General features: G+C 40.9%; 1 protein-coding gene across 3 annotated transcripts in view; it reads left to right on the top strand.

Annotated features, from left to right (window-relative positions):
• The first annotated feature begins 21,048 nt into the window (after positions 1-21,048).
• Positions 21,049-25,602, top strand: part of LOC147880942 (DEAD-box ATP-dependent RNA helicase 8-like) — an 83,928-nt gene continuing 79,374 nt past the window's right edge. For all 3 annotated transcript variants that reach the window (XR_015543996.1, XM_087402222.1, XM_087402223.1), the window contains exons 1-4: positions 21,049-21,183; positions 21,501-21,611; positions 21,741-21,939; positions 22,112-22,293. The gene's annotated coding sequence lies outside the window, so the exon portion shown is untranslated. The remainder of the gene's footprint in view (positions 21,184-21,500; positions 21,612-21,740; positions 21,940-22,111; positions 22,294-25,602) is intronic.

Below are 25,602 nucleotides of genomic sequence, written 5' to 3'. Positions count from 1 at the left end.
GCTTGGTTGCACACTGTGGAGTGTCTAGTGCATAATCTATGTGAACTGCACCTCTAGGCCCAGTCAGATTACCACCATTACCTGGCCTACTATGCCCAGCCTCTCTATAGAGAAATCAAGATAAAAAGTAGAGGAGTCTCCATGGTTGATCAAAAACTCTATCACCTGGGGCTCCATTCACTCCACCATGAAGCAAAATATATGCACTTTCATCATACAATCAAATAAAATGGGGTCCACTTCTCCTTTCCCATGGAGGCAAAGTAGAAGCCCCAAAAAGGGTGAGCACAAGAACCAATCACTCCAATGAATCAATCCAATGGAGCCTCCTTTTTGGGCCTACAAGATCATGACTCTCATCTCTAAGGCAATGGGATACTCATCTAGAATCTCAAGGTAGTTCCATGGTTGAACCCTCCAAAACTTCCTTGAAAAAGGTTGTCCCAAGGGAGGCTTCAGACCTAGAAGTTGGGAGAACAAATAGTTTGAAACTAGCCTCTTTGATGAAGCTAAAACCTAAAGATGAGAGGGAGTCAACTCCGGGTTGAGAAAGGGAGGCCATAGTTTGGGGGGGGTACTCAACCACACCCTTGCCCGAGGGCTTTGGGCCAATAGAGCTGGGTCAAGGGGGGGATGGGAGGAGAAATAAGAAGTTATCAATCTTGCTACAACAAGAAGAGGAGAAGAGGTAGAGGGGGGCATGTAGTAAGAGTGTTTACAACTAGGGGGCAACGGACCATAGGCACATAGTAAGAGTGTTTATAATTGGGGAGTAGACCATAGGGGCGAGGAAGAAAGGGGCGGAGGGATGAGGGGGAGGGGGAAACTCCAGTGAGGGGAGGGGAGATCTAGTGGGTGGGGAGGGAGGGGACTATCAAAACAATAGTCACTGAAGTTGACGGAGCCCTAGAATCCTACTGCTATGCTAGCGGTGTGCTCTAGACCCCTGCCACCACTGGAGGTTCTACCTGAACATTGAAGAAAGTTTCATTCTTTAAGATATGTGGGTGGTTTGTTGATGCACCCTTTGACTCATAGGAATGGGGAGCTACCTTGCACTCTGCACTCACAAGATCGTGAATTTTGGCTTAGTGCTTGCAGTACTTCTAAGCCTTCCTACTAGGCTCTTGTGCTCCACCTTGGTCTAGGTCTCCCCGAAAAGGTTCCACCCAGAGTGTTTGGGAGTCCATATAGTCTTTGGGCCCACACCATGCTCTCTCTGGGCAAGCAGCCCTCTATTCTTGGTGAGGCTATGTAGGAGCATTGCCCAAACACCTTTGACAATCACAAGCCAAGTGTCCCATTTGCTTGCATCATAAGCATTGGCCTAGCAGCCCCAAGATCTCAATGTGCTTTTTGAACTCTCTGCCATCAAGATCCTTGAGAAAGATCTCCTCTAAATGGGACTTTGGCCACTAAAATAATAGCCTGAGTTAAGGCACTTCATCGTCTACTATATCACTAACACTTTTGTTTGAGGTGGCAACTCCACCACTATGTGAAAAGCTCTCCCAATGGAGTGGATGATGGACCGATGCCTCAAGAAGTGGAGCATACCTAGGAAGTATGGCACATGATGAGTCAAATCCATGTCATCAACTCTAAACCCATGGTAGAAGGGAATGAAGTATACAAGGCATGCACCAAGGAGGAGCGGGCTCTACTCCACAAGGTCTAGGTGATGTCAATAGAGCTCAGCCTTACATTGTCTTTTTGATGCATTCTTTGAGCTCCCTTCAAGGTGCTCTACCTTTGCATCCTCCCCCAACTTCTCTTGGTTACAAGATCCTCAAAAGGTTGTTCTAGAATCTCTTGAAAGTAGTGTAGCTACTCACACTACTTTGCAACAACCCATGCTTCTCCTTTAGGTCATGGTGCTAGAGGCCTAAGCCTCTTTCCTTAGTTGTTAGCTCTTTTGCTATGCTGGCCTTCCTAGCTAGTTATATTTTAGGGCTCTTGACCATGTTTCCTTTGCCTTTCCCCCCTTTTTTCTATCACCCCTTCCTCTTTCTTGGTAGCATAGAGTTCATGTTTGTTTTCTACGGTACAAGGATCTCAAATGGAAACGTTCTCAATCCCCAAACTATAAAGGTTCTCCTTTTCCAAGAAGACAAGTACTAGGTGAAGAATGCCATCAACTCACTCCAAGACAAAGCAATTGTGGGCAAGATAGTTGGACTCACGCCCATGAGGATTCAGGTGCACAATTGGTATCAAGCAAGTCTAGTGCTAGAGGGTGACCACATTCAAATTGTTACCATGTATAGGAGAGGGTTCTTCCTTGGCCAACCAGAGGACCACATGCTAGGAGAGAGGTGAAGGTGTAGCTTTGAATAGGCCTATAGGGGTTGTACGGGTATGGGGGCAAAGTCAAGGCACTGCTCCTTACCTACACGAACTCCACAAAACACTAGCATGAGCAACTTAAAACGCACCCTAGCTTCCAAAACAAATAATAGGTTACGCGAATAGCAACTACTTTGACCCAAATGGCAAGCTGACCAAACGTGGTTGTAGAAAGGTTGCCAATAGGTGCAAAATGAGGCTAAGCTTAAGGGTGGCCTTTATCCGAGAATGGTACGGCAAAAAGCCCATCCAAATGGACAAAAAAGGGGCAAAAGGGTGTGCAAGAGAAGGCATGTAGAAAGCAATAAGGGGAACATAGGAAGGACTAGAGACAAAGAGGGGAAAGGAGAAGGTGGGGAGGAGGCAGCGACATGAGTAGGGACAAGTGTTAGTTCAAAAAAATTTGTCTAACATGTTCCTTATTGAGCTCATGTTGAAACCCTCTTTAAAGGTCATCCTTCAACCAGTTCCATGTGGAAAAGTGTTTATTTAAGTATTGACCAAACCATTCAGTGGCTTTGTCTATGAGCATGGTGGGGAAGTACATTAGGGTACTCTTCCTCCATATTGACTTGCAATATCACCACCATTGTTAACTGCCACTTGGTTAACAGTTCTTATATTACAAGGGGTGAGCAAAAATGTAGGAGAGAGCATGAGGAATAGCAGGTGATAATTCCCTTGGAGCCAACTGGGCCCAAGCGGTTGTAAAATGTGAGAAAAGAGGTACACAAGAGTGCAAGGGTTAGCCCTCCCTTTAAAAGGTGGATATATGTATAAAAGGCCAAAAGTTTGACTTTGGTTTTCATTGTGTACTTTCAAGGAATGGAATAGAAGCTCTCTTTTCTCTTATTCTCTTGCATTGAGTTTGCTTGCTCTTCCTTGTGAGTTGTCTTGTAATTGCCAACTACTCCCTTACTTCCATCTTCTCTCCCTCATGCTCTCATTCCCCTTCTCTCCCTCTTTCCCCTCTCTTTCTCTTTCCCCGTGGAATCACTTGCACATGATTCGGTTAGACGCTTGTGTGAAACAAGTAGATGATTTGTGCATATGGAGCCCATAAGGCGTTGTTGGATGCGTCAATTTTACGAGCAAAAACCTATGAGCAGGTTTATCCGAGCGTGTTTTTCAAGAGATTTTTAAAAATGTTTTTCTTTAGGAAACATGGTTTTTACACTTTTATTTTCAGTAGAACTAGATCCCTTTATCATAAAAATATACAGACTAGTCACTCATTCATTTTTACACAACATAATTTTCTTATTTAGAGACATCCCTTTGTACCCCTGTTATTACCTTAAAAAAGTGTTGATTCCTTTAAGAAACATTCCTCATAATCACTCTCAATGTAATAATACTATGCATATATAATTACTTATTAACACATTTATATCATATGGCAATATCTTTTTAGTGTTTTTATAGCATATTTATGGACATGTTTCTAAAGAAGTTTAAATTACTATAAATAAGTATTAACTTGGGCTTATATATCACTCTCATAAAATACATGTAATATTTAATACTATATATGGAAGATTTTCCAAAATATAACTTCATAGATGTGCTCAAATGGGGTGTTCCGATCAATTTGAGTGGTTGAATGACTATATTTGGACATTGGATATGAAAGTTATGTCACTTTTAAAAGTGCTGTCCAAGGTAGTTTCGCCAGCGAAACTACCTTGGGAGACTTGCTTCAAAGGGGTTTCGCTGGCGAAACTACCTGGATGGCTTGCTTCAATGAGTTTTCTTTGAAGAAGCTCTTTCATGAAGATAGGTTGAGAGAGGGTTTTCAATGTCACCCCCTATTAAGTAAAAGTTGTAAGAAGGATCATAAGGGAATTTTCATAGAGAAGTCTACTCTACATGTGGGTTTCTTCAAAAGCCATCCCATTATGCTCTCACCATTCCTACAGATTCACCTAAAGATTTTTGTATAAAATAGGCATTGCTATAATACTTTGCATATTTCTAAGTGAAACTATGTTTTCTTCTGATCGATTTTTGCCATATTTATGCATAGTTGGAAGCTTTTTTTTTCCTTCGCTCGGATGCTCGGAAGATTTCGCTCAGAAAATGCTCGTCCCCGGCGTTGTTCAAGATTAGAGTCTTTGATGGCGTTTCCCCAAGATCCCCATGACACGTGAGTCACCACCGGAGACATCACATTTTTTGCACTTCCATATTACACAAGCTTTCTATCAATATCCACACATTGCACAATGCTTCTAGCTTATCTAGAGGTGTTGCTAGTGGAATATAGGCTGGTTTAGATGGAGAAAAGTGTGATTTTGGAGTAGGAAAAGTAGAAACAGCCATTTCCATCCATAGAGTATTTTTTGCTCATTTAAGCTTCTTTTTTTATGCTTTTTAGTTGCCACATTGTAGGAGTAGCTAGTAGGATGATTGCTGAGGTGCGTATGGAGTCACATTCCTTTTGTAAACACCAAAAAATGAGCTTGGATCAGTGCCCCCTCTACAAGTTACTGATTATATTCTAATGGACAAAAGAGTATCAATTATCCTATGAGACCCTTAAGTTGGTCTTAGCATCCGCCCCTATTCCATAAGCACCCAATTGGGACTTAGTATTCCATGTTCACATTAATGCCTCTAAATTTGCAATAGGGTGCGGACTGGCATAGCCATGCGAGTTTATTTTGGATTATCTAATATACTTCACTAGTCGCCATCTAAACGATGCCGAGATGAATTACATCACCACTGAACATGAAGAATTGGCCATGGTATATGCGGTTAAAAATTTTAGGCATTACTTGTTAGCGAACAAGTTTGTCTTCTTTGGTGATCACCAGGCCCTCCTTTACTTAGTTAATAAACCATGCATGATCAGTTGCATCTCAATGGATGCTCATTCTCCCAGAATTTGACTTTATACTGGTGGTTAGGAAGGGACATACACACTTCATGGTTGATCACATGTCTTAGATCCCTAATAGAGAACTCGTGAATAGGAGTGGAACACAATCTTTTAGATGCCCTATTATTCCCAGTAGACCTAGTTCCTAATGGGCACAGGAGATCGGACACTCCTTAGCAAATGGGTTTCCCAAGGACAAACACTCAATAACGATAGGGCTAGAAAACTTATCAAAGATGTAGCCCCATATCAACTGGTAGCCAGATAACTCTGTTGAGAGATATGGTGCCATGAGCACATAGATTAAAGGGCTAAGGTATGGTATAGGAAAGAATTAAAGTAGCCACCCTAGGATGTGGACTACAAGATGTGGAGATGTGGATTGAGGATATCCACAAGGAGAGATGTGGATGAGAGGATCCCACATGGTTTGACTATTCTAAAGGCTCTCTCTATATAAGAAGCCTATCATGTATTGTTGAGTACACATTTTGCAATAGATTGAGTGTTTCATACTTCCTGTCTCTCTCCCCATGGCTTTTCGTATTTGGTTTGATCCTCCATGATCTTTATGCTCATTAAGTGATAGATTAGGCTAGTACTATCCACACTTTGTCATGGTATCAGAGCTTAGGTCTAGTCTCCTAGATCCATTGTAGGCACACCTTAGGAAGCTAATGTTTTCTGTTAGATTAGTTCTAGTTTTAGATTGAGCGTTATCTTCCATGGTGGAGAGAATTTCAGTTTGTTTTGGGGAAGTTCCACTCATTGAGAGAGCTTAAGAGCTGTTTAACTCTGTTGTTCTTTGAGAGAGAGAGAGTCAAGGGAGAGTCTCTTTGGTATACTGTGCATGTTTTTCAATTTCAGAGGATTTCGGTTTCTTCTGATCGCGCGCCTCCACCAACCCCTCAATGATAGAGGCTCTACAGCCCAGCAACACCTTCTACTTTGATCTGCAGCAGAGACTCCTGTAACAAGCGATCTCACAGCACGCCTCCCAACCGGCCTCACCCTCAACAAAGCAGACCTCCAATTTGACTAAGGCTGCCTCCATCTCTTATGAGCCAATAAGCTTCTAAGAGCTCCTTCATTTGCTCGCTCGGCCGAGTGCCATAGTCGCAAGTCTCACAGCTAGCAACAGCCGACAGCCAACGGCCCTCCTGTAACAAAAGCTCTAGAGTGGCTCCATTAGCCCACATGCGACCTTACAGCAGCAGCCCCAAACATCTCTTCAGGTGCGACGATCCGAGCAATGATGGGACTACAAGTGCACGACGGACCCTGCACCTAGTTGGCTCCTACATACAAGCACATGACTCCTACAACGCCTCCGTAGCGCTCAGTCGCCATCAACGACTCCAACAATGATTCCCACCAAATAGCCCTTCTCCTGTGGACTCCATCTACAACCATTTCTTCAAAAACAGCCCCTGGTTCCAGTCCACCGGCCAATGACTACTCTGCATAGGCTACCCAGACTGCAGCCAGCCGACTCCTTAACTTCTCCTATGCCAACGAAGCTCTTTGCCACAGTTGTGCTTGTGATATGAATTGTATTTGGCCGCACAACTTGTGCATTGACGATCCGCAAGGGGAAGAGAGCCTATGCAAACAATCTCCAAGAAGAGCGTGTGCGTTGACGACCCACAAAAACTTGAAATCGCTGGAAATCAGAAGCGACATCCCGCAAGAGCTTCGACTTCAGCAATGTTTCAAAGCTTCAATTTTCTGCTAAGGTTCTCTACACACGTGGTAGATAAGCCACACTCATCTTGGGTTAGAACTATGGTTAGACTAAGGGTTACCATTTGCTCAGTGGTAAACAAATTGACACATGGCAAGATTAGATTCACTATGGTTAAGTTTGGTTAAACCTTTGGTTAATGCAATTGGGGTTCAAGGATTCCCACATCACCACAGTGCCACCTAAGCACATAGGCCCTACCAAGCACAGTTTGGAATTCAACATGTGAATCCCTGTGCCACATCATCATGCTTCTTCTTCTTCATCAAAACTCGACAAGCCGTAACTTCCAATCCAGGAAGAATTTGCACACACTCCAAAAAGGAAAAGTGATCGTCTTTTCAAGCTCTACGCGTCTGTCAGATCAGAATCATTGTATGCAATTAGACATTGCCAATATTGAAAGAAATCAATTGGTAAGACCTTTGCAACAATTGGAAAAGCAAAGCATGAATGCAAACATCGATGTAAAAAGCAAGCCGAAAGCACAAGTGCATGAGATGACCATAGCAGAAAGCATGGCATCCACACATAAAGCATCAAGGCATATGGTAGAACAAAGCATCATGCAGGTAGCTACACTAAGCAAAGAAGCAAACGAGTCGTCATCAAGCCATGAGCCAAAAGGTGACATAAATGGAATGTATTGAGAAGCAAAAACCTTGCCAACCTTGCCTATGTTTTGTAATCAAACCTGACCACCTGAGAGTAGCTATGAAAGCACCCAGGGGAGGTATTGACATGTAAACCACACTTTACCACCTTAAATAGCAATGCAAGCACTAAGGGGAGGTGATGGAATGTAACTCACATCTGACCACCTTGCAGTAGCCAAAGGATCATGGCACCAAGGGGAGGTGTTGAGAGATATGGTGCCATGAGCACATAGATTAAAGGGCTAAGGTATGGTATAGGAAAGAATTAAAGTAGCCACCCTAGGATGTGGACTACAAGATGTGGAGATGTGGATTGAGGATATCCACAAGGAGAGATGTGGATGAGAGGATCCCACATGGTTTGACTATTCTAAAGGCTCTCTCTATATAAGAAGCCTATCATGTATTGTTGAGTACACATTTTGCAATAGATTGAGTGTTTCATACTTCCTGTCTCTCTCCCCATGGCTTTTCGTATTTGGTTTGATCCTCCATGATCTTTATGCTCATTAAGTGATAGATTAGGCTAGTACTATCCACACTTTGTCAAACTCTACCTGATGAGTTATGATGGCATTATGCGTCGATGTATTTGGGAAGATGAGTTTGTAGAGGTTCTTGAGGAAGCTCATTTTGGCATTGCTAGTGGCCACTTTGCAGGAGAGCTTATAGCCCGTAAAGTACTACAAGCCAGGTATGGTGGCCAACACTCTTCACGGATGCCACAGAGTTTGTTAAACACTATGATCTTTGTTGCCAACATCTCTCCATACCCCATAGCCTGGACTACATGCCATTGACCGGAGCCCTCACTGACCAGCCCTTTGAAAAATGGGGCATAGATTTTGTTGGTCCAATCAATCTCATGGCTAAGGGAGCTAAGGCTTGCTATATTATCATGGCCATGGATTACTTCACCAAATGGGTAGAGGCCAAAGCCACCCAAAAAGCAGATGCAAGAGCCACCATGAAGTTCCTATACAAAAATGTAATAACATGGTTTAGCCTTCCGCTTGAGATTGTGAGCGATAGAGGGATGCACTTCATGAATGATACAATTAGAATATTAATGAGTGAGTTCCTTATAGTGTACCAAAAATAAACTCTTTACATGGTGTTGGATAGTCAGCTGCCAAATTGACTAGCGAGAATGAATGGCTACCCTAACTAACAACGACTACACAACTATGGCCTTGATCGATGATAAGACTTCCATCACGACATCCTCTATAGTAAGAAAAGCTAGCAAGCAGCCGATGGACCCTGTAGTTCCATGAGTTGTCCCCACCGTAGCTACATTCAAGAAAGATGATGGTCTATAACCCCATCTGCATCAAACACACATCTAGGCAAGTGCTCACACTGGCTCCCGAAAGGACTCAAACAATGGTTCCTCTTCTCAGGTCTTGCAAAGAAAGAGCTAAAGTATAATTCAATCTACCCACTCTCTCGTTGCATCCCTGATTAGCTAAAGCTACATGCCCGATGAGAAACAATGTAAGTAGACACCAACAAATGAAGGGTCAGTGAAAGTGCCATTCTAGGTGGATATTGAAGTGATTATTGGAAGCTCAAGGATTCTATTAGGGAAATAGCTTCATAAGGGTGCCCAAGGCACACACCTTTTCAAGTAATACCAGGCAACATCCTAGATCAAACCCTAGTAGTTACACAAGAACCTGCCTATCAAAGTGAGGTAGCAACACAAGAACTACTATTGGGATCTTAAGGGGTAATACAACAAAGATAAAACAATTTGACACACCTTTGCACCCACAAATCATTATGCTATAGGAATCAGCAGTTCAAGCTACAGTAGTTACACAAGAAGCTATCCCTAAAAAAAGGGTAGTAACATAAGAACTACTATACCCAAGGCAAAGATTGAAGCTCATTGGGTTCCAAAGTACCCTTTGCTACAAGCAACTTTAGCATCGACTCCTACAAAGGCAACATATGCAGTAGTACCATAAGAACCTATCTCCAAAGCAAGGATAGAGACCCACAAGGACTTGTCGCTATTTCTACGATGCTAACATCTGAGGCACATAAAAATGATCTACCAAGGCACTCAAAAATCAATCAATTCCTCATGTATATGTTGAACTCGAGGCAATATTTCAATCAATTGAGATCAATACCAACAAACATGCAATGCCACTTCTACAGGCTTCACATACACTCTTCACAGGTGCGATGAGCAAATATGCTGCTTGGAGAGATTCTTAGTACTTCCAGACCTAACACTTCTAGTCCATCGTCCATGCATTGGATCTAGGTGAAAATAACAAATCTACATCTTAGCTGAGAATAGAGTAGGGTCAAGTGAGTGTTCATCCTTCATTAGTCAAACCTCCACCCCGTAGCAGTTTAGTCCATCTCAAGTAGGTGGCTAGGCTTCATGTGTCCACTCTCACTTCATTCACTAAGTCAGTCACACACCAACACATGGCCGGGGTCATACTATTTACTTTTTCTCCACCACATTGTCTGCACCACGTTACATGCATTGGCACGAACTGAGATGAAGCCTAGCAGAGGTAGCCATACAATCAAAATCATCACCAGGGTCTTCAAAGTCGAGTCATTGCTATAACCTTAATGTAGCGATTGATAACAAAAGAGAGGAGGCATAGAAACAACATAAGGACCTCATGAGATAGTAAGCAGAACTAGAGAGGCTTCGATCAAAGGAGGAGCAAAAAAAGCAACAAAATTACAAGAACTTTGGAAACACGAACATAGGTTTAAGCAACCAATCAGTACGAATGAGCAGATAACAGATTTAACTTTAGGATCCTCATGAGCCCAACCCCCACGGCCAACTTAGTAGCCAGCAGCAGCTCCAATGCAACTGCCTGTCCAAGTTCCATTCCTCCCGAACTTGTACCAAGAAGCCATGGAATTTTGTACATCAAATGCATACACCTGGGCTGAAGGGTATCGAGATTTGATATGATGAGATAAAAACATAGATCTCAAGGAGATGGCCTTCATGCAATCGATCTCCACACTCAATTTGGCTGCATAAAATACCCTTCAATGGTGCCAAGAGGCCTTTAGGCAACAACACGTGGAAGTAGTTCATGTCACACACCAACTCAAGTAGACAACAACAACCTTACAAAAGTAGAAAGCCTATCTCACTTGGTACTTGAAGCCAGCGGACTAGGGGCAATTGAGATCGGCAAGAAGTTTGAACAAGAGCTGCTCCAAACACAAGAGGCTCTTCACACAGAGAGATCACACATGAACAACCTCCAAGAAAACTTTGAGGCATTGCAGCAACAGGTGACTTTGGATTAGCAACATCATGCCCGGGGTGTAGAAGAGAAACAAGCACTGGAGCTCTAAGTCCAACAATAGGCCACCCTCATTGCACAACTACATGAAGCTTCCCAGCAATGAGTGTAGCACGTTCAGGACCTCCAAGCAGACCTACAAATAGCACATGCATCTTTCCCTCTAGTACGAGAACCATATCATATCCATGATAGGTAGCAAGAAGTGTTGCCTCGTGTTTCCACCCTCTACTTCATAACACGCATGGTCCTCGACACATACACATACTTTTTGCACACACTCATTGCCACACTACTCCCTCACAATATCCATTTTGAAAATACACTAACATAGCACAACCTCAATGAGGCCTTCTGCCACTCCACCATCCAAGCACACTCGCTACTAGTTATGGCATACTTCCATTTTAGTCTTGGAAGTAGAAATGGATATCTCGACTTTCTGTTACCACCCCACTATCTATAATTTTATGGCGTGGGAAACAGTGCATCGAGACTCCGCCAACTTCTAATAACTAAGCCATTATTAGAACTAGTCAAACCTACCACCCTAGAAGACCTCCCCTGCAATCTTGAAATGCTCCAACAAAGTCTAGAATGGATGCAGAGGAGCGGTCACAATGATGTCGAATACATTTTCCATTGCTTGTTTAGGGTAGCAAGCAAAAGGTATCCTCCTACGGGCATCATTTATCTTTATAATAATATTATGCTAGCCCTGCAGAATATGGTTCAGACTGAAATAAGCTAGTTTGATGATTCCCATGTAGCCTACCTCACCGAAGTCCATACCAATGATATGGACTTAGCTTTTGATCTTTTTTCAACTATGCCACCTCCACCTCCCCCCTCACACCTTGACACAACACCTAGCATAGGCCCAAGCTCCACCCTCATTGGCACTCACCCAAGCACGAACACCATCGCACAGCCGTCCACTTCGCAACATGAAACAGGGACATGCAAGAGCAGCCTGTCGATGGAGGAAGACAAAAGACATGGGTACCAAACAATGGTATAATATTCACGAGCCCATGATCTTTTCAATCTCAAAGAGCCATACGAAGAAGAGCCACAGGAAGAAGTTGCACAACAACACCTTGCAGAAGAGGACTAGCCACAAGACTCCACACTCGACCATGATACTTGGTATGAGGCCATAACCTCATTTAGATCGGTCGAAAATGTGGCAAAAGCTGCAAAGTTTTGACCTCTCATGGAAAGACATTATGGAGGTGAGAGCCCTCACATAACTTATTTAGTATAGCTTCTGGGAATGGCGCCAGTCAAGATACTCAGGGAGGCTACACCTAAGCAGATTACAACATTATACCCAAGGCGGAGAGTGATGTGGGTCTCCAGCCTCAATGGAGAATCCCATTTTTGAAGCATGTAGCATTTTGGATGACCTATTGTTGCACAGGGCTCGAACAATGGATCAATCCCACATTTATGCCACTGTGCTGACATTGGAGTTGGCCTGATTTTGATAAGATGTGAGAAGCAAATCCCAACATCGTCCATCCTAGATCCAGGCCCGCCGTTATAGCCACCATGCATTTTTTTTTGCTGCTAATTATTTTGCTAAGGGACCTACCAGCACTAGACTTACGAGTGGAAGAGCACTAGCAGAGCAGCTACAGGTAGAGATTGTGTTCAATCTCAATGAGGGCCCCTTATTCCCTCAAGTAATGTGGCTATATGTACATGTTAGAAATCTTCATGGTCATCACATGTAGACCTTCGAATATATATTTGAAACACATTTTTAGAAGCCATTACATCCATTTTGCTTCTTCTCCTGTAGGACATTCGACTGCTACCACATAATGAATAACACCATCAAGTCTAATATTATGCACCAAACACAATCCATGTATGGGTTGTGAGTAGGAAGGGGTCCATGTTAACTACTGCTTGGTTAATAGTTCTTATATTACAAGAAGCGAGTAGAAAGGTAGGAGAGAGCGTGAGGAGTAGCGACTGATAATTCCCTTAGAGCCGAATGTCCCAAGCGATTGTAAAATGGGAGAAGAGAGGTATAAAAGAGTTAAAGTGTTAGCCCTCCCTTTAAAAGCTAGATATATGTATAAAAGGCCAAAAGTTTGACTTTGGTTTTCATTGTGTACTTTCAAGGAATGGAAAAGAAGCTCTCTTTTCTCTTATTCTCTTGCATTGAGTTTCCTTGCTCTTCCTTGTGAGTTGTCTTATGATTGCCAACTACTCCCTTACTTCCATCTTCTCTCCCTCATGCTCTCATTCCCCTTCTCTCCCTCTTTCCCCTCTCTTCCCCTTTCCCTGTGGAATCACTTGCACATGATCTAGTAGACGCTTGTGTGAAACAAGCGGATGATTTGTGCATATGGAGCTCCCACAAGGAGTTGTTTGAGAGTACAAGCTTCGACGGCGTTCCCCCAAGATCCCCATGACACATGAGTCACCATCAAGGACATTGCAACCATTTGTATAAAACTTTATACACAAGATTGAGGACTTGTACCCCATGTTTTAATGAAATTTACTTCTTATTTTTTATCCTCTCGTTGTTTTGGCATATTGGTGCAAACTTGGTGTGCTTGCATCAAACATCTCATTGCACTCACTATGATATACTCAGACTATGCCCTTATGAGGTTTGTAAGGGTTAGCTTCCTGGTTCTTGCCAAACTTTTTTTGAATCTTTTTGAGGTGGGGGATATACTTCTTTGGTCTCACCCTTGTTCCTCCCTTGATTAAATGATGTCTTTGATGAAGCACTTGTATTACTCACTCCTCCTGCTATGGGTCTCTTCATGATCAACCTATAGAGTTCACTTGCTTAAGCTTCTATTCCTACTATCAACTTGTCTCTTTGCCATTAATACTTTTTTCAACATTGATGTCTTACATCTATTGTTTTTATTATTCACTATGAGACGATTTGCATTGTTTCCATCACTAGCTTCCATTGCAAACCACACTTCATTTCCTAGTGTGATCCCCACAATGTCCTACCTGAATTATGAGTGTGTAGGTATTTTGCTTCTTCTGAGCGCACCTCATGCATTACACATTTTCTTTGGGTATGTATGGCAAGCTACCATTTTAAAATTGCCAAGTTATGGTGCACATTGTAAACAATGAGTGCTAGTCATATGCAATGAAGAGAAAAATGTCAGAGGCAATGAGGAGTGTGTTACATAGAAACAACATGGAAAATATAGGAAAGAAAATATAGTCCATAGCCAATGGAAGAAAAGTACTTTGTAGTACTTAAGCCTCTATGTGCAATTGAGAAGATACAACCAACTCTTTAGCCAAACTCTATGCACATGAGTTACACTACCAACAAGATGACCTCACTCCCTAACATTTAGAACCTTAGATGCATGCCCTTCAACAAGTGGTTGTGGGTGCTAACTACAATCATTCGCACCTAACATCTACTACCTCACTCCCTAGCATTTTTAACCTTAGATGCATGCCCTTTGACAAGTCCTTGTGGGTGCTACCCACCCACGTTTACACTTATTCACATGCACCCCCATTAGAAGGGCAGTCCCCATTAAGCGAGTGCTAAAATCTATTGATACTCTCTTACAAATAGAGGCAACTTGTCAAAGACTTTATGCATTTTACATCTCATCTAACCACTCAATAGCATGTCATTGTCCCATGCATCCATCTCGTGCATCATGACAAATCATTTATGAGATGTCATGTGCTCACCAAGTGCCACATCATTCAATTCAAGGTCAACTTGCCCCATCAACCTTCCACATGTCCATGCATGTAGTGCATGTTGCATGCCATGACATTTGTGCAAGTTTCCATTTGATCACTATATGTGCCATTTGATCATCCCATGCATGGATACTAGTAGATGCCATGTCATCCCTCATGCATGGATATACAAATGTCACATAATCAAGCCACCAAGATGCATCCTTAGCATAGCACCATGCACCCTTATAGTATGATGAGAAGGGAGAGTTTGGATGCCAATTTCATTGATTCTTTGTGGGCATCCATTTGTGGAATCTAGTGGTCATGCACCTTGAAGTGATTTCTTGCTTAATGATAGCGCCAAGTCTTGGATTGGGCAACTCTAGGAGGAGAATTTTAGGTCATCACATTTGAGGAAGATACTATCAAGAAGTAATTTTCAAGGAGCCATTGAGGAAGAGAGTATCACAAGGTATTTTCATTGAGCATGGGGCATGTTAGCCAAAATAAATTGTACACTTAGTCGGTGAAGGCACATCCCCACTTCAAGATTGGTCAAAGGTCTTTTGAGAGGTGCAATGGTTTGTGAGATACTCATGAGAGTGTGATGCATGTTGTTGTCAATATACCTTATAGACTTTATATTGTTTTATGATGTTGTTTATTCCCTTAGCAACCTTAAAGGAATGATACCTACCAGCCCATGTGATTTCATTCAATATTTATTGTCCATGAGTGGAGCATGTGTTATATCAATTTGGTGCATGAGGTTAATTGACTAGGCTTACTAGGGTTGATCAAGATGCAATTAAGATGGAGATAGTGCATTGGAAATATTATGAGCATGTTATATGCATTAACTAGATGGTGGGGGTGGTCATCCCAATAGGTTTTAAATTGTCAAGAAAGAGACTCCATATGTATTGTCCATTTGTGCTTTTAGAGGGGCAATCTATTTCTCCATAGAGCACACTGACACTAGAAAGTGGTAGGATAGTTACTTTTGCACTTGCTTGAGTACATTTTCTCTAAGGATCATTATTTTATGTTGGACTTGCAAAACTACTCTCTCTCTCTCTCTCTCTCTCTCTCTCTCTCTCTCTCTCTCTCTCTCTCTTTCTCTCTCTCTCTCGACCTTTTCATACCTTTGAATCCACTTTTGCATGTCATTATTATTGATCATCCTTCACCTTTGGGAACAAAATCCCAAATATACACTACAGGACAACTCTATTGAGTAACTACATAATCACTATCTTGATAAGGAAAAGCAATAGCTACATAAAATCAAAGGGATGGAGGAATAAGTATGGTACTTGTAAATAAGAGACTCTGCTCTACATCCCATAATCTTAGAAAGCTATGGTAGTAAAAGGATTTGGGAGATTCCTTGGGAAGGCTTGATTGCCAAAATATATTGAATGCTCAAGTAACATGAGCTAAAGGTCATCTACATTGGGAGTGTCTAAACATCTATCTGCATCAGATGATGTAGTTGAATTTATCATAAGCTCACAAAGGACTCACAGTAAGAAGTCCTAATAGCCTTGATTGCAAAAAGGAATACACAAACTATCCAAAAAACATGTGAGTTGCCAGATGTTGAAATGACATTTTGGGCAAATTGATAGTCTTGGATGACACCACAAAATTTGATCAAGTATGGACTATCAAAGTAATCATAAATGCATGCTAGAACAGTATTGTTTCCAATTATCTCTATGGTAAAAACTTATAATATCATCTATACTATGGTAGAGAAGAACTAATGCTAAAATATATGAGGCTGAGGATTTTGACCTATTGATCACAAGTGGTGGTGAATATTGAATCCAAGAGTTGTTGTGGAAGTTGAATCCAAGAGTGATGCACTATGGCATGATGAAACTAATGCTAAAATGTCCTCATGATGAAGACTCATCTATTGATCACAAGTGGTGGTGGTGAAAACTAAATACAAGTATGATGCATTATGGCATAAATATCTGAAATTTAATGGAGATAGAAGAGCCTCACGATGAGGCTTAATTACAAACCTACATGATAAAAAAGTGGAGTTTGATCCATGCAAGCATGTGATGGTTGTAATCGCTACAAAAATCAAACTATGTTGATGTAGATGAAAGGGCCTCATACTAAGTTTTTAGCTACTACAAATATGCACGACCAAAACAAACTGTCTCAAAACAAACTATTTTGCAAAACATAGTCCAACTTGCATGGATACGAGAGGGTTATTATTAGAAATGTTTGATCCAAGCCATGATGGGACAACTAGATGAGGAAGATTAAAAACTAAAATAAGATAATGGAACAACATTCTCAAAATAGACAAGAGACTTTGTAAGGCTAATGTATGTGTAGAAATTAATGCTAGAAATGGTCAACTAAATGACTTCACAAGGGTGGCATGTGTAATACAAAAGAAATGTAGTTGTTTTGTACTTGAAAGAAGAGACCACTTTGGCAAGTTAATCACTCATATGAGCTTCCCACTACCCAAGGTATTGAGGCGATGTCATATGTAGACTGTGAAAACCAATGATAGATCAAGTGGGACGAACTCTATTAGGAACTAATCAAGTCTTTTAGGGAAGGGATCACTTGTCTTTGTGGAATTCAATCACCTCTAAAGATTTGCGAGTGTTAAACTAGACTATATGTTGAGAGAAGAAATACATCAAAAGATTTGCTTTTCTTTGTTAGAGGCTTAATGAATTAAGGAATGATTTCAGTTACTAATATGTGAGGTGATTATTGTGTAAAGCATGAGATGTTGTGCATTTTTCCTTGTTGTAGTACGTCAAAATTCTTTATGGATAAAAAGTTATGGCATTTTTAAAATTTGCTTAAGTTTGACAAAAAAAAGTGCTTACAAATCATAGCACGGCATTCAGAACTGATGTGGTGATGTAGCAATGTGTTTGCATGCGTTTCAATGCAAATATGCCTATGTAGCACAAAAAGGAGATGGTAGTGTGCCATATGACTACTACTGAGGTTGTGTATAACACTGGGTGAAAAATGAGGTTTATGGTGACTTCAACCATCCTTACCATATCCAGTGGACAAGACATTAGTATACTTATTTAAGAAAAAATATGGAATCATAATGAGTTGACTTATTGAAATTTGAGAAAATCCTATAAAGGATGAGTCATCTTCTTGATTAACAAAATTTTTAAAGGAAACGGGGACACAAATACATTGTGGCCTTGTTATGTCTATAGCTTTAGTTACTCATAACTAAGGATGATAAGGCTATAGTGACAACATTGTTAGTGTTTTAAAAATCCTATAAAGTGACCTTTGGTATATTCTTGTCACTATTTGTATTTGAACCCCTTTTGCAATTTTAAGATCAAGAAGAGATGGAAGGTAAAATTACCAGATGGGCTAAGCTACAATATCGGCTTGACTTTGGCACTTTATGAAGAAAGCAAAGACAAATATGAATGGCTATTGCACAAAATTTGATTATTAGTAAGGTGAAATGTTTCTTTTTCACCAAAGTTGACTTTATATGTCACCTATCTCAAATTGAACCATGTAAGACCTAGAGGTAATCAGGTCACATAATGTATACCTTGGTGATTTATGGCAATTTATCCAAGATGGGAGCTCCAATGATATTGAGAATATATATCAAAGTTCTTCCACTACATTGAATGCTAGCAAGTGTGCAAATTCATCTTGGTATTTACAAGCCTCTGAGCTAATTAAAATATAGAAAGAAGCACGTGTGTCTAGTACATGTGGTTAAGTATTGATCAAGTCAATACTTTTTGAGTAAAATACTCTAGACCAATTGGCTTGCTATATCCTCTAACGTATAACCTCTAACGTATAATTTGTGGAAGGGAAGAAATATAATAGAATTATCCTAGACAAGACAAGATGTAAAGAGGATAGGAGACAATTTGGAGGGGAGTCATAGGACTTGCTGACGTGCAACAAATTAAGCATACAAATCAACTTTAAAACAAAGGCATATGAATGAAACTCCAAGTACTAGGGCATAGACCATCAAGAAACATTAAAGAACTATGCTGCATTCATGCAAGAAAGAAAAATGGCCAACTACTAATTGTCTGTGGAGATACTAATTAATGACAACCAAAATATGGATAAATGAGGGCTAGAAAGGATCACAACTTATGAATTGGTCATTTAGCTATACAAATAAATACAAAGTAAAACGTATCTCACCATTGAGCAAATAGTGTGCACTAGGATGTCAAGCTTGAGATAGTTCAAAAACTTGACAACTTCTACTTTATATAGCTACTTCCTAAGAAGGATCTTGCATGATAACAAATGCTCAGCAACATGAATGCATTAAGCATTGCCAAGTCACTTTTCATTTAGCTCATTAGTGACTCTATATATACCTAACCTCACACATAGAAATAGTACTATAACCTTATTGCAAAAGTTTTCATGTTATAAAATTATGTCAGCCTTATACTATCTAAAAGGATGGGCATGTATAAATCGAATTGTCAACCATGTTAATCAAAGAGAGTCTTGGAGGCCACTATCATCCTTTTTTCAATCTGGGATAGCAAAAGTCATTACATAGTTGTGCACAAGCACTTCAAAATATGTAGTCTTTCTATATGCATATACACTTGCTATAGTAAATACAACTTCATACTCCCATAAAACTCATGTTTTGATGGTAGCCACAGTGCATGTGCAGTCGCAAGCACACTTCAAAAAATTGTAGTCTTTCTTTATGCATATACACTTGCTAGTAAATACAATTTCACACTCCCATAAATCTCATGTCTTGATGATGGCCACATCAATGCATTTAATTGTATAGATATGCTCTTCACTCTTCAATAAGCTCATCACTCATATCAATTGCTACTTAAACACATAAGGTGACCATACTATGCCCTTTCACAAAGCACAAACAAACACATGCAAAGCAAATAAGTACCTGTAGCCAAGAGGAGTGGCTCCCATCTCAGTGAAGCAATTACTTGCAAAGCTCATGTTCCTGAAATTTTTGATCCTTGCACATAATGAATCTAACTAGATTGTGAATAGGAGTATATTGATGTATGAGTCAATATCTCTTATTCTCATATCTTGGGGGGATTTAGGACACTGCTTGTCCTTCACACTTACCCAAAATGCCTTGTGGTTGTTCATTTTCTAAATTTAGCCAATGATATAGTTGTTCTTAATTAAAAGGACTTTCGGTTGTTAGCTTATGATTAATAGGGTAAAATCTTTAAGCAAATGAAATAATATTTCCCCGTGTTTGGGAAAAAACACAAGCTCAACCAGCCAATTTCATCTTGAAGAGCAATCAAACCGGCAAATTTGAAATTTCAACTGCAAATTGACTAGCAATGTAACTAAAAAGCCTAAAATTATGACACATTGGTTTCCTATTGGTTAATCCAAACAACCCATTTGAAACTTAAACCGGCTGGATGCTAAGATGAGGCTCTCATACACTTGTCCTTTTCCTTGCAAACTATTTTCAACCCTCAAATGCATAGTTCATAAAACTAGACTCTAGAGTTTGAATGGTATTTTATAAGATATTCGAATTTTTGGTGCTAGTGTTTTTTTCCCCCCAAAAAAAGAAGTAAAACTATATTAATATCAATCTAAACAGAAATGAGATTACAAAAGAAAGGCAGCCTCCTGAGGAAAGGCATAAAACCAAAGTTGTCAATCTATTACTAAGGTGATCGAGAGTAAAGGCGGATGCTTACGATAAAAAAAACTGCAAAGTTTTGCTTAAATCTTCTATTATATCATCATGAAGTGTTCTTGCAACATGTGCCTTCCTAAAAACCATAGCATTTTGGTATTTCCAAATATGGCAGATTCACAACTTGCTAGCAAGCATAAAATAGGTAATTTAATTTCCCTTTGTCTCTCAACAACGAGATCTTCCAAGGTGCCATTTATTCACCTTCCACCATACTGCTTTGACTATCGGGCATTCCCCAAAAATATGTAAAGAAGTTTCTTTTTTCACTTTTGAGGGACACAATGGTGAGATCTTTGCATTCCATTTAGCCAGCCTGTTCCTACTGATAGGTAGCTTACATGCAATAACTCTCCATAACATTTGAAGGAAGGAGCGTCCTTCCAAGTTTCCAATAAGCCGTGTCTCCACACCATAGTGCTGTGATGAGGTGCATAAATTTTCCATTAATTGGGAGTCATTCGAGCAATCCAATGTGATGTTACTTGTTTGAAGTTTTTCATCGAACATATTTGTAACGGTTTTCGAGAAATGAGCGCAAAGCCCTTAAAGTCTTTCGTCTAAGCCCTGAAAGTCTCGTGTGTTTCCCTAAAGAGAGTAGTGTTGTAAGGTCAAGGAATATATTCATGACAAAAATGTGTAAAAGTAGGATTAGAGTTAAATGGTGGGGTTAAAGAGAATTAGGGAATAGGGATGACTTATTTCTGGCTTTAGACAACTCTCCTCCTTCCATCGGTACGTTCATTTGATATGCTTGAAGTATTTGATGAGCTCGCAAGATCAGGCTATGGTGGTTGCTTCCCTCCCAGGTTGGTTCCCTTGCTCTCCATGGACCTTGTTGCTTGATCTTCACCTTCCCCTTCTGCAATGATACCGATTGCAACACGCTTGGCTGTTCTAGCTGTTCCAGCGTCTCCTTGCAGCAGATTGCCTGAAAAAGTCAGTTTTTTGCTTGGATTTGTTTGGATCTTGCGTTTCTTAATTCCTGCTTTCGAGTGTCTCTTGACGATTATGTTCCGAGCATCATGCTCTTTTGGATATCATAGCCTTTCGCCGGCATCGGCGATTTTAAATCTTGAACGCACAATTCACCTTTCTTAAACTAATATCCAACGTCCCGTGCCAGATGACCATCTATTATTCGGAGCACCCGCTTGAAAATATTTTGTACATCAACTTAGAAATTGATGTAGCTCTTCAGTTTCAGAGAACAGATATGAAGCCATTTCTCTGCAAGGTATGTGACCTGGTTGCTTTCCAGCTCTTTCCTCTTCCAAAAAACTAGGCAGCGACATGTTGCTTTTTGGCGTCTTCTAATTTTACATGCGGATTTTGTCTGGCTTTCTAATGTGTCTTCATGATATAGGTTCTGTGCGCTGATTGCGATATCTATAGTTCCGAGCTGTTACTTTAAGTGGAAGAGTGTTCTTTGCAATTCAAATCTGGGGGACTCATTTTCTCGATGAGCGACTCAAAGGCTTTTGTTTAAACGCATTTTGGTCACGATATTGAGGTGCTCTCGCTTTGACAGCGAGTAACTTGGCCGGGAGAGTTGCAGTGCTTAGGTGCACTTTGATTGCATAAATTTGAAGCTCAAAGAGCGGAATTGGTTGTCTTTTTTATTCTTATAGTTTGGTTGTACCAGAATTTGAAAGCGTTGTGGAATTTATCGTTTCTAACAACCTCCATACTCCATATGTGGTCATCCTTTTGATGGGCTTGCTTTCTCATTTGCAGCTTCCTTGATGGATGCAATGGTGCATATTAACGAGGGGAAATAGTGAACTGGTCAGCTAGATGCGCATGGTTTCTTACAGCTTTTGTTGCACCAATAGCGCATAGTGACATAATGGAACACCCCGAGTTTGCTCATCAATGATTTCTCGTGCAAGCTTTCTTATGGCTTCAATGGATGAAGGGTAAGTGGATAACTTGAACATTTTATAAGTCCCTATTACTCGTTGCTCTAATGCTGAAATTAGGGTGTATGAAACTTTTCGCTCTTAAAAGACAGTCAATAATACTCCCAATTACTCTCCCTCTCCCCCTCTCTCTCAGAGACACTAGGGCCCAGGACAACAGTCGGGCTGGACCCCCCGAAGGATTTTATTACTTGAGAGAAGATGAAGTACATCGTTCAGCGTAGAGCTGTTCATACATATCCCAAAACGTGAATGAAATCATTACATGAGCTCTTAGGCTACCTTTCTTGGCAACAAGCCACTTGTCAAATTCTACTTTACTTTCCTAATACATGCCACTAAGGGCAACTCTGGAGTCTTCGAAGCACTTGGTCATGCGAATCGCCTCCTAGACTCTTGTTAGGCTCTCGTAGCGCTTAGGAAAATAACTCTTCCTAGTACCTGCAACAATTAATCAAAGCGCACCACCATGGCATCCATTAATTGTTAGCGCTTTGCATGCAAATAACACACAGTGGACTAATTCTAGTCACGGGGGGCGTCCCCACTGAACACATGTGCACACATAACAAATATAACAAACATATTTATTCTTTGGTTGACCAAAGTTAACGCTCTTGATCATAATTAAGGGGCTTTGACCGAGGGAGGCACCTTAGTTATAGTCAAGTCTCTCCAACCGAAGTTGGCACAACTCTCTAACCGAAGTTGGCACATCTTGGTTAACCGTAGTTAACCCTCTTGGCGTATGCCAATACTCGTTGATTGAAGTCGTCAACACTCTCTGATCGTAGTCAGCTCTGTAGTTCTCTAGTTAACCGCAGTTAACCCTCTTGGTAATAAACCAAGTCTTCCTGACCGAAGTCAGGCCTACTTGACTAGAGTCAAGTATCTTTGACCGTAGTTAATTCTCTGACCATTAAAAGAACTCTTTGACCATAATTAATACATATGAAAACTCTTTAGTTATGATGAAATAAATGATCAATTGTACTTTGACTTAGGATATTTACATGATGGTGACATCCCCTTGGCTTCTATTTAGTTGACCTCAAGTGAAAATCCCTTGTAAACATCCAAAAGCTGTGGATGATCGGACAACATGTTTTCATCCATCCACTTGGCATCTAATGCCGTATAATTTTTGAATTTTATAAGATACCTGTAAAACTCCTTGCCTTGAGGGCCTTTGCGTACCGTATGATACACAATTTGCTCTGGCTGAAGGACCTCCTCCAGCTCATCCACTTCTGGTGGATCCTCTGATATGGGCTCTATAGGCTCTGACCCCTGGAATTTCTTTAGAAGACTCACATGGAATGCATTGTGAATCCTCCAATGCTTTGGCAATGTTAGCCTGTATGCAACCTCATTTATTCTTTTTGTAACCCTGAAAGGGCCATAGTACCTAGGAGATAACTTTGCATACACTTTCTGTTTGCCTTTAAACTTACGGAGCCTAGTTTTCTCGAACTTTAAAAGTACCCAATCCCCTTCCTTGAGATCTAGCTATCTCCTATGCTTATCTGCAGCTCGTTCATGCTTCTCTTGAGAGCTGTCTGGACTTGGCTGTAAGCTGTTTGGAGGTCTCTCACAAACTGATCAGCTGCAAATATTTCATCCTTGGTCCTCAGGATAGGTAGCAGAATCACCTTTCCATAGATGACCTCAAAGGGAGCTTTGCCTGTAGAGCTATGTACTGTATTCTTGTAAGCAAACTCTACCAATGGTAGGTACTTTTCCCAGTTTGAACCTTGGCCACCCACGTAGCATTTCAGTATATCCAATGCTGTAGAATTTGCTACTTCACTTTAACCATCTGTCTGGGGATGGAAAGAAGAAGAAAAATCCCCATATTATCAAATAAAGTTCTCTAGAATAGACTGGTCATTCTGGGATCTCGATCACTAACAATGGACTTAGGCATACCATGGTGCTTAAAGATCTGTGCCATGAAAAGCTTAGCCATATGATTTGCCTTTATGGTTTTGCGAACCGGAATGAAATGAGCTTGCTTGCTGAATCTATCAATGATAGTCCAAATCCCATCATTCCCTGACTTTGATCTTGGCAAATAAAAAATGAAGTCCATTGTAATACTTTTCCATGGTGCCTGAGGCACAGGAAGAGGCATAAGTAGGCCAGGTGCCTTCCGTCTATCATACTTCACTTTCTGACACGTAAGGCATTCAGTAACAAATTGGTGTATATCTTTCCGCATCCCTGGCCAAAAGAAATACCTCTCTAGTGCTAGAGTTGTTGCTGTAATTCCTCTATGTCCAGCATAGGGAGGTGCATGGCATTCCCCCAAAATCTTTTTCCTCATCTCCTGGGTGATGCATAGGCAGTCATCTTTCATTAGATACCCTTCTTTCAGGGAATAGTGACTGGTGGATTGCCCCTCTTGCATTTGCTGTAAAATCTCACCAAAATCTGCATCATTAGCATATTGCTCCCTCATGCCTTTCAGGTCCTGATGATAAGCAATAGTCACATTATTGACCTGGGGTCTTCGGGACAAGGCATCTGCCGCTGTTCCGAATTCCTGGGGTATGGACAATCTGAAAATGATACATTGATAGCATATTTGCCCATTTCATATGCTTCTCGAAAAGTTTTGTCTGAGTTAGAAAATATATCACACTTTGGTGATCTGTTTTAACAGTAAAATCTGCACCCAAAAGATAGTGCTTCCATGTATGGATGGCATGGATTACAGCCAATAACTCTTTCTCATAGATTCCCAGATATTTCTCTGCATCCCGGAGTCTCCTGCTCTCATAAGCCACTACATGACCATTCTGATGCAATGTAGCCCCAACACATTCCCCACAAGCATCACAATCCACATCAAATGGCTGATACAAATCTGGAACTATTAAGATTGGCTCTGTGGTCAGCTTCTCTTTGAGTGTGGTGAAGGCTGTCTTTAGAGGAATTCCCCATTTGAAAGCTGCATTTTTCTTAGTAAGATCGTGGAGTGGAGTGGCTATATCTGCAAAATGCCTGATAAATCTTCTATAGTAAGAACACATGCCTAGGAAACTTCGAACTTCATGGACATTTTTCAGCTCTGGCCATTCATGAATGGCACGGATCTTTGTTGGATCCATCCGTATCCCATCTTTGGATATTATATGCCCCAAGTAATGGATTTCTTCGAGGAAGAACTCACTTTTCTTGCTGTTTGCATAGAGCTGATGATTTCTCAGTTTTCAGCTCTGGCCATTCATGAATGGCACAAATCTTTGCTGGATCCATCCGTATCCCATATTTGGATATTATATGCCCCAAGTAATGGATTTC

This window comes from Dipteris shenzhenensis, chromosome 31 (genome assembly GCF_047967505.1).
Source record: "Dipteris shenzhenensis isolate YYH24624 ecotype China chromosome 31, Dip_SZ_1.0, whole genome shotgun sequence".
NCBI classification, from domain to species: Eukaryota; Viridiplantae; Streptophyta; class Polypodiopsida; order Gleicheniales; family Dipteridaceae; genus Dipteris; species Dipteris shenzhenensis.
The sequence above is the reverse complement of the archived record's forward strand: the minus strand, read 5'-3'. Positions and strand labels throughout refer to the sequence as shown.